The sequence below is a fragment of the Chiloscyllium plagiosum genome, unplaced genomic scaffold (assembly GCF_037043375.1).
Source record: "Chiloscyllium plagiosum isolate Xiang-an unplaced genomic scaffold, Cpla_swu_hap1 HiC_scaffold_5, whole genome shotgun sequence".
In the NCBI taxonomy this organism is placed as follows: Eukaryota; Metazoa; Chordata; class Chondrichthyes; order Orectolobiformes; family Hemiscylliidae; genus Chiloscyllium; species Chiloscyllium plagiosum.
This window is the reverse complement of record NW_028270143.1, coordinates 86,127,280-86,144,043: the sequence shown is the minus strand read 5'-3', so window position 1 is coordinate 86,144,043 and position 16,764 is coordinate 86,127,280. Positions and strand designations below refer to the sequence as shown.

Sequence of the window (16,764 nt, the reverse complement as noted above, 5' to 3'; positions counted from 1 at the left end):
GTATTGAAATAAGTGAAAGCAATAAATTGGATGCATCAATATGTTATGGATATTGTTTGGCTTAATTTGATGAGCAGGGGTGATGTCCATGATGAGCTGTCTGCAAATGCTTTTCCAGCCAGTAAAGCTGGATCTTCTGCCTCTCATTTGGGCGGTTTCTCTTTGCTAGGTATAATTCCCCAGCTGTTTCTCCTTCCTCCTCATGGCAAACAGTATCCTTTCTAAGGGAAGATTTGAATGAGGCATTGAGTGCAACCACAATGCTGCATACCCTGCTAGACACTTACTGGAGGCCTCCTCAATATTAATGTATACTTTTAAACTTAACAATTAGCATTTCCTTTGATGAGGTGTGGTAGGCACCTATATACATGTGTGATCTTCACAATGGCAATAGATAACCATTCTCATCCAATAAGATGAACAGTAGCAAACCCAGAAATTGCTGGAAAAACTCTGCAGCTGTGTCAGCATCTGTGCAGAGAAAGCAGAGTCAACATTTCAAGTGTAGTGACTTTTCTTCTGAACTGTTCAGAAGTAGTTGTTTCAGAATTGAAAGAGTCACTGATTTGAAACATTAACTCTGTTTCGCTCCTCAGATGCTGACACACCTGCAGAGTTTCTCCAGCAATTTCTGGTTTTGTTTCATCTTCAGCATTTGCATTTCATTAGTATATTTTAAGCTTGAAAAGTGGACTTATATAAAATGAATTAAAGCAGCTGTCAGAAAATCCAGCATTCAAATGAAACAACGTCACTTATCCCAACAGCCTCAGATGCACCTATATCCACTGTCACCGCTGCAGACATCAGGTCGGCTCCTTGAGAGTGAGCCAATGGAGAGTGACTGTCTCACAAGGAGTCTCTTGGTTATGCATTTAGATCCTATGTGGATCAGCTGGCAGGACTATACACAGACAGCATTAACCTCTCCTTACGATGATCAGAAGTCCTGATCCCCTTCAAGAAGTCCACCATCAACCTGGTGGCAAAGAAAAAATATGCAGCGTGTCTCAATGACTACCATCCAGTGGCTCTGACTCCATAATTATGAAGTGGATTCAAGAGGTTAATCATTGCTCACATCAACTTCAGGCAGAAGATAAAAAAGTTTAAACATGAGTATGAATATATTCAAGAATAGCTTCTTCCCCGATGTTATCAGACTTTTGAATGGACGTCTCAAATGTTAATGTTGATCTCTCACTCTGCACCTTCTCTGTGGCTGTAACACTATTCTGCATTCTGTTCTGATGCATTTTGTATGGAATGATCTGACTGTATAGCAGGCAAAACAATTTTCACTGTATCTTGGTACATGTGACAACAATAAATCAATCAATCAATCACATGGAGAATTTGGTTCTGGTAGTTATGTTCCAGCCTCACATTCAACAAGCCCTTACAATTAATTAATTTTGAAAATAGATAGACTGTGCATAGGCTGCCATGTAAGAAGAATCTATAAGGATTGCATTTTGAGAAATTCAGTAGGTAGCATGTATGTGCTCCTCAGCTGCTACTCTTGCAGTTATCGCAGAGGCCATCATCTACATAAAATCTTGAATTTCAGGAAGGAATGCCAGCTTTATTGGATTCTTGTTGTTTTGGATAATGAGGTTACATGGGATCCTGGGCATTGCCACACTATACCTTTCTAAGTTGAGGGACCCACGATGAAGCACTGGTGACAGTTATGCAGTGTGCACTTCTAGTGCAGCGATATGATAAAATTACATAGTCCCATCAAATTGGTGCACTTATATTTATTCAAAAGAATAGTTACCAGATGGTACCCAGATTAATAGTACACAAATCTGGCTTCTTGAAATGAGCTGCTGGCTGAATGTCGATTGCTGTTTTGTTTTCTGTCACTGGCAGGTGATTGTTGTTGCAGGTCCTCTAGTGTCTCTTTAAGGAATCACACTCTTCTAACAGAATACTCCTTATTAAGGTCTTCATAGGATCTAGAATGTAAATTTAGAAAACTACTAAATGAGGTTTAGAAAAATCTTAGAGGTTCTGTTTTGCCACTCAGTTAATTGGTTTATATCTTTTTGAACTTGCTGGTTCTTTTTACACAACTTGCTTCTCCTCTGAGCTCAGTGTCAACTCTAATATTAGAAGTATAACTCTATTATTTATCCAAGTGATTAATAGATATGGTGAATAGCTTAGACTCCAGTAGAAACTCCAGGGAAACATTCGACAAAAGTAATGCCTTTACTTCCTATGCCCTGATTCCTACCTCAGAACTAACTTGCCATTCTTCCTGTCTTCAATCATGAGATAACAGAAGTAAAACAAGGAAGTGAACCAACCTGGTCTAATGATTGATTTAAGTGGTTTTATATCCTGACGTAGCAGATGGGGAACTTAGATTTAGTCATTTAAATAAATCGTAATTAAAATAAAGTATTGGTGACTATCCAACCCTGGGATTCTTGTATCTAGTTCACTAATGTCCTTCAGGGAAGAAAACTTGCATTTCTCAGCTTACGTGACTTCTGAGTACAGAAACACTAACATGAGATTGACTTTGAAACTGCCCTCTGAGGTGGCTTAGTAAGCCAATCTGCTCTGCTGTGGGCAAATAGCAGCAGCAAGATTGCATTCCACACCAATCAGTGACTTGTTGGCCACCTCATCTCTTACTCTATCATTACCATATTTTATGGGGAAAAACCTAGTTCTCCAAGGAGTATACAAGAATGTGCCAGGAATACTAGATATACTTTAAAAAAAGATACCAATGTGGTAAAGTTACAACAGAGAACATTCCCACTTCAACACCAGTCCAACATTGGCATCTCCAAATCATGACTACCGTCAACACCACTAACTGTTGGCTTAAAGTGGAGAGGATCTCCAAGAAGATCTCACATATTGACACAGACATCAAGTTTCTACAGAAATGCAGAAAAGATCCTAAAAAGGATTATGGATCACGAACCTGCTCAATATATAATGTCAGTTACATCACACTGTAAACTTTTGCTATAAATTCTGTGTCTTACAATCTTATTCTCCACAACCACCAGATGAAGGAGCAGTGCTCCAAAAGCTAGTGCTTCCAAATAAACGTGTTAGACTATTACCTGGTATTGTGTGATTTTTAACTTTGTACACACCAGTCCAACACCGGCATCCCCAAATCATGTACCATTCTACACTATTCTACAATTCCTTCGTCTCCGCTGCATCTGCTCCCAGGAGGACCAGTTCCAAAACCGTACAACCCAGATGGCCTCCTTCTTCAAGGACCGCAATTTCCCGCCAGACGTAGTCGACGATGCCCTCCACCGCATCTCTTCCACTTCCCGCTCCTCCGCCCTTGAGCCCCGCCCCTCCAATCGCCACCAGGACAGAACCCCACTGGTCCTCACCTACCACCCCACCAATCTCCATGTACAATGTATCATCCGCTGTCATTTCCGCCACCTCCAAACGGACCCCACCACCAGGGATATATTTCCCTCCCCTATCAGCGTTCCGAAAAGACCACTCCCTCCATGACTCCCTCGTCAGGTCCACACCCCCCACCAACCCAACCTCCACTCCCGGCACCTTCCCCTGCAACTGCAAGAAATGCAAACTTGCACCCACACCTCCCCCCTTACTTCCCTCCAAGGCCTCAAGGGACACTTCCATATCCGCCACAAATTCACCTGCACCTCCACACACATCATCTATTGCATCCGCTGCACCCAATGTGGCCTCCTCTATATTGGGGAGACAGGCCGCCTACTTGTGGAACGTTTCAGAGAACACCTCTGGGTCACCCGGACCAACCAACCCAACCACCCCGTAGCCCAACACTTTAACTCCCCCTCCCACTCCACCAAGGACATGCAGGTCCTTGGACTCCTCCATCGCCAGACCATGGCAACACGACGGTTGGAGGAACCCTCCAACCACAAGGGATGAACTCAGATTTCTCCAGTTTCATTTCCCCTTCCCCCACCTTGTCTCAGTCAAATCCCTCGAACTCAGCACCGCCTTCCTAACCTGCAATCTTCTTCCTGACCTCTCTGCCCCCACCCCACTCCGGCCTATCACCCTCACCTTGACCTCCCTCCACCTATCGCATTTCCAACGCCCCTCCCCCAAATCCCTCCTCCCTACCTTTTATCTTAGCCTGCTGGAAACACTTTCCTCATTCCTGAAGAAGGGCTTATGCCTGAAACGTCGATTCTCCTGTTCCTTGGATGCTGCCTGACCTGCTGCACTTTTCCAGCAACACATTTTCAGCCCCATTCTACACTATACCTGCCACCTTAGCCATCTACTGTATCCATCTGCCACTCTAATCACCCCTCTTCTTACCACCTGCCACATTACCACTCCACTACATGGCAACCTGCTCATCTGCCAACCTATCTGTCTACGACCTTACCCGTGTTGGAAACTCAGTTTAAGACAATGTTGCAAATAATCTGGTTCACTCTCAGACTATGATCCTGAAGAGGAATGGGTGGAGAATCAGTGCCAGAGTACAGGCACATGGCATAGCTGAAGACAATGGCTTTGATCCTTCTACTGTTTAATTGGGTGGGATGGTGCTAATCTAATGCTGCATACTGGACAAATCTAATGCTGCATACTGGACAAAGCCAATGCCTTTCCTCTGTTGTCTGGTTGATGGGGACTGCCATTACCATTTCTCATCTACCTGATCACAGCTGGAGAGAATTTCCTTCAATTTCTTCTCATTCCCTCCTGCACCATTACCCCTGGATTCCCATTGGGTCCATTCTTGGCCTCCACCTGTTCCCATCAGGATGTTGCCTCTGCACCTCACGAAAACACCGAAATAAAACAAAGAACTGCAGATGCTGGAGATCTGAAACAAAAACAGAAATTGCTGCAGAAACTCAGTGAGTTTGCCAGCAGATGTCGGAAGAAAGCCGAGTTAACGTTTTGACAGGGCTGGTTTCCACATTAAACAAAGAGCAGCGGAAATGAAAACCGGAAGAACTGCTGATGCTGTAAATCAGAAACAAAAACAGAAATTGCTGGAAGACTCAAAAAGTCTGCAGCATCGGTGAAGACAAATCAGAGGTAAAATTTGGGGTCGAGTGAACAGCGGATGCCGGAGATCTGAATCACACTTAAAACAGAATTTACTGTAGGCCTCCATCTTTCTCCAGCAAGTACTGTTTTTATCCTTTTTCCCCTGTATGGTGATGACACCCATCTCGATGTCAGCGCCACACCTTTGACTTGCTCGTTCACTCTGATTTGTCAGGTGGATCGCCCCATCAGCCTCGGAAGAGCAGGAATTTTCTTCGTCACTTCAAAGTCAATGCCTCTTCGATTTGTGATATGTTTATCTCTGAAAAGTCAGTGAGACCTCGCTTTAGCAAATTGGTTGTGTAAAGGAACAAGTGATCATTATTACATGCAGTAATAACAGCAGTATAACCCTGGTTGACATTCCAGGTCCTGGGAGACAGGAAATCTACACCTAAAACAATTTTTAAAGAAGTTGTAACTACCTATTCTAATTTAAGTGCCTTCATTAACGTAAATCCCGTGATTTAATTCCGGATAAAGAGTTTTGCCCAAAACGAGCACAGGTCAGAAATTTAGCTTGGCTTATTCCCAATTTATTTAAAAAGACATTACATTAAACGTGTGCAGGTAGCAATTTAGCCGCAGTGCCGATCGCAAAGCGGGTCTCAATATCCACATCAGTGCTGCATGCCCTGCGGGACAGGGACGCATTAAATTAGTAACATCTAACCCCATTGTTGCTACTGGTTTTCATGGCAATAACTTTAAATATTTTCCTATTCTTTCAACCAAATGTGTTCCATGCACATTCATAGATCTGCAAGAACAATCTTTAGTAAACTAAAACATGGTCCTTTACAATCATTTGCTATAAATTTAGTATTTATGTTGTGTCTGTTTCATTGTGTTGTTTGGTTACAAAGAAAAAGAGTGACAGACTCAACTACTTTGTGGAAAAGAAGTCTGACTCTGTGTGGTCTGACGCGGTTGAGCCTGCGGGCGACACCTGCCGGAGAGACTGACAGACAGCGCAGTGCCCAAAGCTGGTACCTCGCTTCTTTTACCGGTTTTATAACCAATGTCGTGCTTGTCTACGCCATTCTGTCCAGAATCATGAAGGTCACGTTGTTAAAAACATGAAAACCCCTTTCAGCCCCCGCCTGGCAATGCCTGGAGAGCGGAAGGGAAAAAGCGCTGAGAATCCCAACACATGCGTTATTTCAAGCCAGCAAGGGGGCTGGCCGCTATTCATGTCCAGAAAACCGGGGCCTTCCATCTGAACGTTATGAATTATGCAGTCATTTCATATCGCTTCAGAGAGCCTTCAGCAATTAAATTAAACGTTAGATGGCATGATGTCCACGCTGTGCAGCCTTGACAAAGTAACATGCTTAAAATTACGAACAATTTACTCTGATTTCTCGGCATCTTCCGCTGTACGCATTATGAGATTTCAGCGCTGTCCAGGGAGTTACCCATTTCTACCGATTTCTTGCAGCGTTGCCTCATGTCTAGACAATAAACTGAGATACTGAATATACCAGACTTGGTTGGAGGCGTTTGCTGCACGCTGTATTAAGTGCAGCGTATTTATTGGCGCCTACTTTGATTCCTTCTGTCAAAGTAACCTTTTCGAAAACAAAAATGCCATGCATTTAACCTTAAGAATAATAGTGGCTCGGCATCTTGAGGCTGCAATAACCTCCCAAATTTATAAGGAAAGTATTAACTTAATCTAACAAAACTGCTTTCGAATATTTTAGTTTTGCTAGTCTGACTTGTTCCAGGCTGGCAACTGCACCTCAGCACTTTCTCTCCCTGTTAAAATCACAATTGTAAATTATTGGAGAAATGCAAATACTGGACTGATTTCATACAAGTATTATAATAACACGGGTAATTTCCCCTCCGAATCGTTCAACAATATCACAGCCTCTCAACTCCATCTCTTAGTCTCTAGTCTGTATTAAAGTCGTTTTAAAAAGACAGGCTGCCACCAAGGAAGTTAAAAATGGAGAAAATTTGGGAGCTTGTTATGGCAATCTCCGTCCTGTTTATGGGGAATATCCATTCTTTATGGAAACGCTGTAGAAGTTACCGTGAACCTAAATAGAAAATCATTTTAATTTATTGTAAATCGGTCTCAAATCATGTTCTCGGAATAACAGTACCGAATAGCGATAACAAATCCTAAACGCAACACCGTAGAAATGTTCTTGGGGGTCACTGGATCCGAAATATTAACCTTGATTTCTCTCCACAGATGCTGCCAGACCTGCTGAGCTTTTCCAGCAACTTCTGTTTTTGTTTCTGATTTACAGCATCCGCAGTTCTTTCGATTTTTAATGTAGAAATGTGGCACTGATTGAAAGTTTGATACTGAACCAATCGTTTAAATGCGTTAAGGAAGCACGGGCGATTCATCTATACTTAATTTACCTGCATTACTTAATGTAGAATTCATCAGACTGCAATCCATTGACTCAGTGGAAGGGAATACACCAAACTATCTGCGCGTTAATTCGATGAAATAGATAGGCTTTTCTAATGCAATCAAATTCCATGTTTCACATCTATATTAAAACGGAAATCGCTTTAGTAATTGGGAAGAAAAGATTGGCCCAATAGAGGCAACAATAGAAAACCAAAAGAAACTAAAACTTTTGTGAGGCTCGTACTCTTTATGATATTATTCTTCCTTGCGTGTGTCTCCCCCTAGCGATTTTTTCTCCCCCTAGTGAACCCTCCGAGTGGACTGCGCTTCCCCACAGCAGTGTCTGGGTCTCCGCCTGTAATGTAGGAAAGACATAACTTAAGGTTATATTTAACATCCTTAGGTGTAATATGTTTTTGGGTAAAATTATAGCTGTTGAATGTGGCCTTTGTATATGTTTTAAAACATTTCAACCGACGCATTCACAGCTTCTAACCAATGAGGTTTTGAATTAATATTTTAAGATGTAATCTCTTTGGTGTCTGGCGCCCTCTGGTGGAATATGTATGGAAATTAACGTTTGGTTTTATACATCAAATAACAAAACCATTTCCACGGTTTCAACTGCTGAATTGCAATTGAAAATATCGAGTTCAAGTTTTTGTATTAAATTTCGAATGTTTGACCAGGCAAGATTTATTTGGAGTAGATTTCCCAAAGCAGTTTTAAATTTAGCAATTTTGCGTGCAAATGCATGTATTGAAATATAGTGCCATTTGCTTTTGAAACCCAAGTATCTATCTGAGTTCAAAGGTTACTAAAATGGTCCAGTTTTTGATTCATTCATAGAAGAAGGATTGCACCTGAAACGTCGACATCCCAATCTGATGCTGCCGGGCTTGCTGTGATCTTTCAGTCTCCTGACTGTCTACTTTGAATTCCAACATCTGCAGTTTTGTTTGTCTCTAGAAGGATAAGGGTAGCAGATACATGTGAACATTATCACTTATAAGTTCCTTTCCAAGTTACAGACCTTCCTCACCTGGAAACGGTTCATTGTTCCTCCACTGTTGTTAGGTCAAAATCCCAAACTCCCCCACCACCGAACCGCACTATGAGTATCACTACAGGAAATTGTCGGCATCGGTTTGACTTACCACCACTTCCTCAATGACAACTAGAAATGGCGAGCATACCTTCTGGTCAACAATTGGTCAATTTGAAGAAAATCGCACCCAGGTGATTGCTTCCCACACACTGTGGAGTGGTGACTCCTAATGGATCCTGATGTCAAGTCCCTAACGGAGAAGCCAAGACCATGTCCTATGTCTCCAGATCATTCAGCCAGGTTTCTGAATTACTTGTCTGGAAATATACGCAACACGGTACTGTCATTACGTTTTGGCAACATTTATGTTATTGAACATTTATGTCAGGGAGAAATGCTAACAGTTTGGCATGCATGAACTCACAATTTCTATTGTTTTTAGTGAGATCCAGTAGAGTAATAGAGATGTACAGCATGGAAACAGACCCTTCAGTCCAGCCCGTCCATGCCGACCAGATATCCCAACGCAATCTAGTCCCACCTGACAGCACCCGGCCCATATCCCTCCAAACCCTTCCTATTTAAATACCCATCCAAATGCCTCTTAAATGTCGCAATTGTACCAGCCTCCACCACTTCCTCTGGCAGCTCATTCCATACACGTATCACCCTCTGTGAAAAAGTTGCCCCATAAGTCTCTTTTATATCTTTCCCCTCTCACCCTAAACCTATGCCCTCTAGTTCTGGACTCCCTGACACCAGGGAAAAGACTTTGACTATTTACCCTATCCATGCCCCTCATAATTTTGTAAACCTCTACAAGGTCATCCCTCAGCCTCTGACACTGAACCTTTTCGAATGCCTTGCTGATGTCCATATAGATCACATCTACCGCTCTTCCCTCATCAATCCTCTTAGTTACTTGCTCAAAAAACTCAATCAAGTTTGTGAGACATGATTTCCCACGCACAAAGCCATGTTGACTATCCCTAATCAGTCCTTGCCTTTCCAAATACATGTACATCCTGTCCTTCAGGATTCCCTCCAACAACTTGCCCACCACTGAGGTCAGGCTCACCGGTCTATAGTTCCCTGGCTTGTCTTTACCGCTCTTCTTAAACAGTGGCACCACGTTTGCCAACCTACCTGTGACTATCGATGATACAAATATCTCAGCAAGAGGCCCAACAATCACTTCTCTAACTTCCCACAGAGTTCTCGGGTACACCTGATCAGGTCCTGGGGATTTATCCACATTTAACCGTTTCAAGGCATCCAGCATTTCCTCCTCTGTAATCTGGACATTTTGCAAGATGTTACCATCTATTTCCCTACAGTCTATATCTTCCATTTCCTTTTCCACAGTAAATACTGATGCAAAATACTCATTTACTAACTCCCCCATTTTCCGTGGCTCCACACAAAGGCCACCTTGCTGATCTTTGAGGGGCCCTATTCTCTCCCTCATTACCCTTTTGTCTTTAATGTATTTGTAAAAACTCTTTGGATTCTCCTTAATTCTATTTGCCAAAGCTATCTCATGTCCCCGTTTTGCCCTCCTGATTTCCCTCTTAAGTATACTCCTACTTCCTTCTAAGGATTCACTCAATCTATCCTGTCTGTACCTGACATATGCTTCCTTCTTTTTTTAAACCAAACCCTCAATTTCTTTAGTCATCCAGCATTCCCTATACCTACCAGCCTTTTCTTTCATCCTAACAGGAATATACTTTCTCTGGATTCTCGTTATCTCATTTCTGAAGGCTTCCCATTTCCCAGCCGTCCCTTTACCTGTGAACATCTGCCCCTAATCAGTTTTCAAATGTTCTTTCCTAATACCGTCAAAATTGGCCTTTCTCCAATTTAGAACTTCAACTTTTAGCTCTGGTCTATCCTTTTCCATCATTATTTTAAATCTAATACAATAATGGTTGCTGGCCCCAATGTGCTTCCCCACTGTCACCTGAGCCACCTGCCCTGCCTTATTTCCCAAGAGCAGGTCAGGTTTTGCACCTTCTTTAGTAGGTACATCCACATACTGAATCAGAAAATTGTCTTGTACACACTTAACAAATTCCTCTCCATCTAAACCCGTAACACTATGTCAGTCCCAGTCTATGTTTGGAAAGTTAAAATCCCCTACCAAAACCACCCTAATATTCTTACAGATAGCTGAGATCTCCTTACAAGTTTGTTTCTCAATTTCCCTCTGACTATTAGGGGGTCAATAAGGTGATCATCCCTTTCTTATTTCTCAGTACCACCCAAATAACTTCCCTGGATGTATTTCCAGGAATATCCTCCCTCCGCACAGCTGTAATGCTATCCCTTATCAAAAATGTGCACCCTCCCACCATCTGGAACATTAAGCTGAGCCATGTTTCTGTAATTGCTATGATATCCCAGTCCCATGTTCCCAACCATGCCCTGAGTTCATCTGCCTTCCCTGTTAGGCCCCTTGCATTGAAATAAATGCAGTTTAATTTATTCGTCCTACCTTGACCCTGCCTGCCCTGAGTGTTTGACTCACTTCTGTTCTCAACTGTACCAGTCTCAGATTGACCTCTTTCCTCACTATCTCCCTGGGTCCCACCCCCCACTTAACTAGTTTAAATCATTCCGAGCAGCTCTAGCAAATTTCCCTGCCAATATATTAGTCCCTTTCCAATTTAGGTGCAATCCGTCCTTTTTGTACAGGTCACTTCTACCCCAAAAGAGAATCCAATGATCCAAAAATGTGAATCCTTCTCCCATACACCAGCTCCTCAGTCATGCATTCACCTGTTCTATCTTCCTGTTCCTGCCCTCACTAGCTCGGAGCACCGGGAGTAATCTAGATATTTAGATAATCTAGATAATCTACTTTCGAGGACCTCCTTTTTAAATTTCTGCCTAACTCCCTGTAATCTCCCTTCTGAATCTCAACCTGTTCCCTTCCTATGTTGGTTCCAATGTGGACAATGACCTCTTGCTGGCCCCTCTCCCCCGGAGGACAATCTGCACCCACAAGCTCATTGCCCACTGAAAACAGCTAATGAAAAGTTCCATAGTTCTCGTAGTTTTCACTCACCCAGGATTTTACACAGATCCAGTCTGTGTTTCAGAATATATTTTCTAACAAATAACCATTGTTTAAATCTACTGATCCTTCACATTTAAATTGTTCCCCCAAAAGAAGATTGTGTTGAGTCAATTAGGCTCTCGCATGCTTATTTCAAAGGTAATTTACTTGTTACCAAATACCAGGCTAGCTCAGCCAGCCCAGAATCCATGTTGGATCTTGGAACACCAGGAACTTTGCATGCTCATTTAAGAAATTGGAGGTTGGACTATACTCAAAAGCAACTTTTACACACTTTAGAATGAGTGGTAGTTTGATTAAAAATATATCTTTTTAATTATTGTCACGAAAGCATTTAGAACATGGCAGAACCACTGATTATCCACATGGTATGTATGAAATTGTACAATAGGTTTAGATATTGGAATTCTCTTATCTCATGAAAATGCCAATTAGGTATGTAATTGTGTCTGTATGATCATAACTGAACACAAAGGAAGTGCCTATTGCATCATTGTTTTTCAGATAAAGCCTTTATTTCTTTCTCTTGTCTGAAATGATTTTGTTGCACTTTTAATATAGAACATAAGAAATATGAGCAGGGGCACTCTATTTGCCAGCTCTATTATTCAATACGATCATGATTGATCTTCAAACTTAATCTACCTTCCCACGCTATGCATAATTCCTGATGAAGGGCTTTTGCCCGAAACGTCGATTTTCCTGTTCCTCAGATGCTGCCTGACCTGCTGTGTTTTTCGAGCACAACTCTTATCTAAACTATGTTCCTTATTTCCCTAATGCCCCAAAGTCTTATTGATTTTTATCTTGAATGGATTTAACTTCTGGAATTACACAGCTCTCGTCAGTGGAGGATTTCGAAGATTTACAACATTTTGAGTGAATATGTTCCTCCTCATCATCTTAGATAAATGGCTGACCCTTATTCTCACAATAAGATCCCTAGTTGTAGAGACACCAGCCAGGGAGAAACATCTCTCGGCAGCCATCTTGTTAAGCCTCGTAGGAAGGTTATGTGTTTCAATTAGATTAACCATTGTACTTATACTTTAAAGGGAATATAGCTTAGTTCACTCAATGTTCCCTCATAGAATTACTTTCTCATCCCACAATTCAAGATAATTAACCTTCATTTCACTGCAAATGAATATATGAATCAGAAGGAGTAAAGCATTCAGCCCCTCATTCAATGAGTTATAGAGTTATAGAGATGTACAGCATGGAAACAGAACCTTCGGTACAACCCGTCCATGCCAACCAGATATCCCAACCCAATCTAGTCCCGCCTGCCAGCACCCGGCCCATATCCCTCCAAACCCTTCCTATTCATATACCCATCCAAATGCCTCTTAAATGTTGCAATTGTACCAGCCTCCACTACTTCCTCTGGCAGCTCATTCCATACACTTACCACCCTCTGTGTGAAACAGTTGCCCCTTAGGTCTCTTTTTAGATTAGATTTTAGATTACATTACAGTGTGGAAACAGGCCCTTCGGCCCAACAAGCCCACACTGACCCGCCGAAGCGCAACCCACCCATATCCTTACCCCTACATTTACATTTACCCCTTACCTAACACTACAGACAATTTAGTATGGCCAATTCACCTGACCTGCACATCTTTGGACTGTGGGAGGAAACCGGAGCACCCGGAGGAAACCCACGCAGACACGGGGAGAACGTGCAAACTCCACACAGTCAGTCGCCTGAGGCGGGAAATGAACCCAGATCTCTGGCGCTGTGAGGCAGCAGTGCTAACCACTTTTATATCTTTCCCCTCTCATCCTAAACCTATGCCCTCAAGTTCTGGACTCCCTGATTCCAGGGAAAAGACTTTGACTATTTATCCTATCTATGCCCCTCATAATTTTGTAAACCTCTGTAAGGCCACTCCTCAGCCTTCAACGCTCCAGGGAAAACAGCCCCAGCCTGTTCAGCCTCTCCCTACAGCTCAAATCCTCCAACCCTGGTAACATCCTTGTAAATCTTTTCTGAACCCTTTCAAGTTTCACAACATTTTTCCGATAGGAAGGAGACCAGAACTGCATGCAATATTCCAACAGTGGCCTAACCAATGTCCTGCACAGCAGCAACATGACCTCCCAACTCCTGTACTCAATACTCTGACCAATAAAGGAGAGCATACCAAACGCCTTCTTCACTATCCTATCTACCTGCGACTCCACTTTCAAGGAGCTATGAACCTGCACTCCAAGGTCTCTTTGTTCAGCAACACTCCCTAGGACTTTACCATTAAGTGTATAAGTCCTGCTAAGATTTGCTTTCCCAAAATGCAGCACCTCGCATTTATCTGAATTAAACTCCATCTGCTACTTCTCAGCCCATTGGCCCATCTGGTCCAGATCCTGTTATAATCTGAGGTAACCCTCTTCGCTGTCCATACACCTCCAATTTTGGTGTCATCTGCAAACTTACTAACTGTACCTCTAATACTCACATCCAAATCATTTATGTAAATGACAAAAAGAGATCATGCCTGATTTGATTATAACCTCAAATCTGCCTACTAACACAATCTTGATCTCTTCACAGTCAAGAATCTCTGGCTCTTACCACTGCATTAAGACTAATCAATGACTGCTTCTACTGTATTCTAGGGAAAGGGTTCCAGAGTCATGATCTTCTGAGAGAAAATATTCCTTCTTTCCTTTGTGTCTTAAATTGAAAATTTATTTTTAAACTGTCTCCTAGTTCTAGTTTCTCCCAGAAAAAGAAACGTTTCAGCATTCACCTTGTCAATTTCTCTTAGGATCTTACATATTTCAATATGATCACCTCTTATTCTAAACTCAAATGGATAGAGTGCAGCCTGTCAAATTTTCCTCAAAGTTAACACAACCATACTTCCAACCTCCAACTGTCAACCCAGGTATCATTCAAGTGAACCTTTTCTAAACTGCTCCGAACATATTTATGTCCTTTCTTGAAAGAAACTAAAATTATACACAGTTTTCTAGATGTGGACTCCACAGTGTCCTGTGCAACTAAAGCAAACCATCCGTACTTCTGTATTATATTCCCCTTGCAACATTTGTCTTGCCTTTATAATGCTATACTTGCAAACTAATGTTTTGGGATCAATTTTATCAGAAACTGGCTGAATGTCTATTTTGGTGAGTTTCATAGAGGGTTTCTCTCCATGAGTCCTGATTAGTTTTCTGACATTATTCTCCACAACTCATCTCATTACCTAGTCATCATGTCACAATGACACCCTATTTGCCCTATCTTCACTCACATCAAAGGTGGAAATGTTTGCCACGATGGGATCTCCTGGGATTCACAATGCCATGTTTAAAGGGCCGCCTTGCACCAAGTGAAATATTGCCAGCCACTAATTTTTTAAAATTCATTCACAGGATGTGGACATCACAGGCCAGGCCAGCATTTTTTGCCCATCCTTAATTGCAATCAACCACATTGCTGTTGGTGTGATGTCACATATAGGTCAGACCAGATGAGGATGGTAGTTTCTTTCCCTAAAGGACATTAGTGAACCAAATGGATTTTTCTGACAATGGTTTCAAGTTCGTGAACAGACACTTAATTCCAGATATTTTTGTTGAATTCAAATTCCACCATCTGCCATGGCAGAACATTAGCCTCAGTCTCTGGACCAATAGCCTAACAATAATACCACTAGGTCATTGTCTCCTCTGAGAATTGCCCTTCAGTGTGCAAGTTGGGAAGTGAACCAAATAAAAATGCTTATGAGGACACGGTGGGCGGCATGGTGGCACAGTGGTTAGCACTGCTGCCTCACAGCGCCAGAGACCCGGGTTCAATTCCCGCCTCAGGCGACATTCTCCCAGTGTCTGCGTGGGTTTCCTCCGGGTGCTCCGGTTTCCTCCCACAGTCCAAAGATGTGCAGGTCAGGTGAATTGGCCATGCTAAATTGCCCGTAGTGTTAGGTAAGGGGTAAATGTAGGGGTATGGGTGGGTTGCGCTTCGGCAGGGTGTTGTGGACTTGTTGGGTCGAAGGGCCTGTTTCCACACTGTAAAGTAATCTAATCTAAAGACACACAAGTGGCACAGTGACAAATACAAGTGCACATTGATAATTAAGAACCAAGTAACAGAAGTTGCCCATTCATAGCATCATCCCATCTTAGAACTCTCTTAAGTGAATGCTACCCGTTCCCCAATGCACAGCTTAAACTAACATCTTCTCATTGTTCAACATGTAACCATTACATACTGGAAAGCCTTCAAATGTTTGGAAATAAACTTAACCCGAACTTTTATTTAGCAACAGCAAAAGCAAAGGAAAACTAACAAATAAAAGCTTAATTTGTTTCTGCAAACAGACTGTTTGCCTTTAAAGCAGCAACAAATTTGCATCAGTAGCAATCTACAATGCTTGCTCCTTGCTCAAAAACTTCAATAAGTTAATCAAATGTGATTACCCTTTCACAAAACCATGTCCACTGCATGATTGTGTTGACATTTTCAAGGTGACCCCTCCTTAATAGATGATTAGAGCATTTTTCCTATGACAGCTGTTAATCTAACCATCACTTTTACCAGAATTTAAGGAATGTTGAAAACTTAAAACCAATGCATCCGCTATTTCTGCAGCCACTTAATTTAAGACCATCATGAGTCCATCAGGGCCTGTGACTTGTCAGCTTTTAGTTACAATAATTCTCTCAGGAACTTTTCACTGGTCAATGTAATTGATTTAGATTCTTTTACCTCCTGATTCACAACTATTTCTGGGATATTATTTCTATCCTCTGCGGTGAAGACAGTCACAAAATATGTTGAATTTCTCTGCCATTTTCCTATTTTCTAGTATTAATGCCTCAGGGCTCATTCTCCAGAGGATTAACATTCACTTTTTTTAAATGCCTGTTGAAACTCACACAATCTATACTAATTTTTAGATAGCTTTCCCTCACAATCTATTTTCCCTCTCCTAATGAATAATTAGCAACAATTTCTTGTTCCAATATATTTTGTATAATCTTCTGACTGTTTGCAGAGTTGCAGAGTTATGCATGTTTTCTTTAAATTTGATACTGTCTTTAACCTCTTTAGTTAGTCACAGATAATGTATTCCTTTCTTTGAATCTTTCCTTCTCACTGGAATATATGTTTTCTGAGTATTCTGAAACACCTCCTCAAATGTCACTAAGCTGATACCAGGTATGGAGGGGGCT

General features: G+C 41.9%; 1 long non-coding RNA gene across 1 annotated transcript; it reads right to left on the bottom strand.

Moving 5' to 3' along the window:
• Nucleotides 1-1,760: 1,760 nt before the first annotated feature.
• On the bottom strand, nt 1,761-8,397 carry LOC122550303 (uncharacterized). The gene is made up of 5 exons (XR_006311803.2): nt 8,314-8,397; nt 7,695-7,805; nt 7,456-7,589; nt 4,673-4,843; nt 1,761-1,967 (listed from the first exon to the last, which is right to left on the bottom strand). It is a non-coding gene; the product is annotated as an uncharacterized LOC122550303 (long non-coding RNA).
• Nucleotides 8,398-16,764: the final 8,367 nt, after the last annotated feature.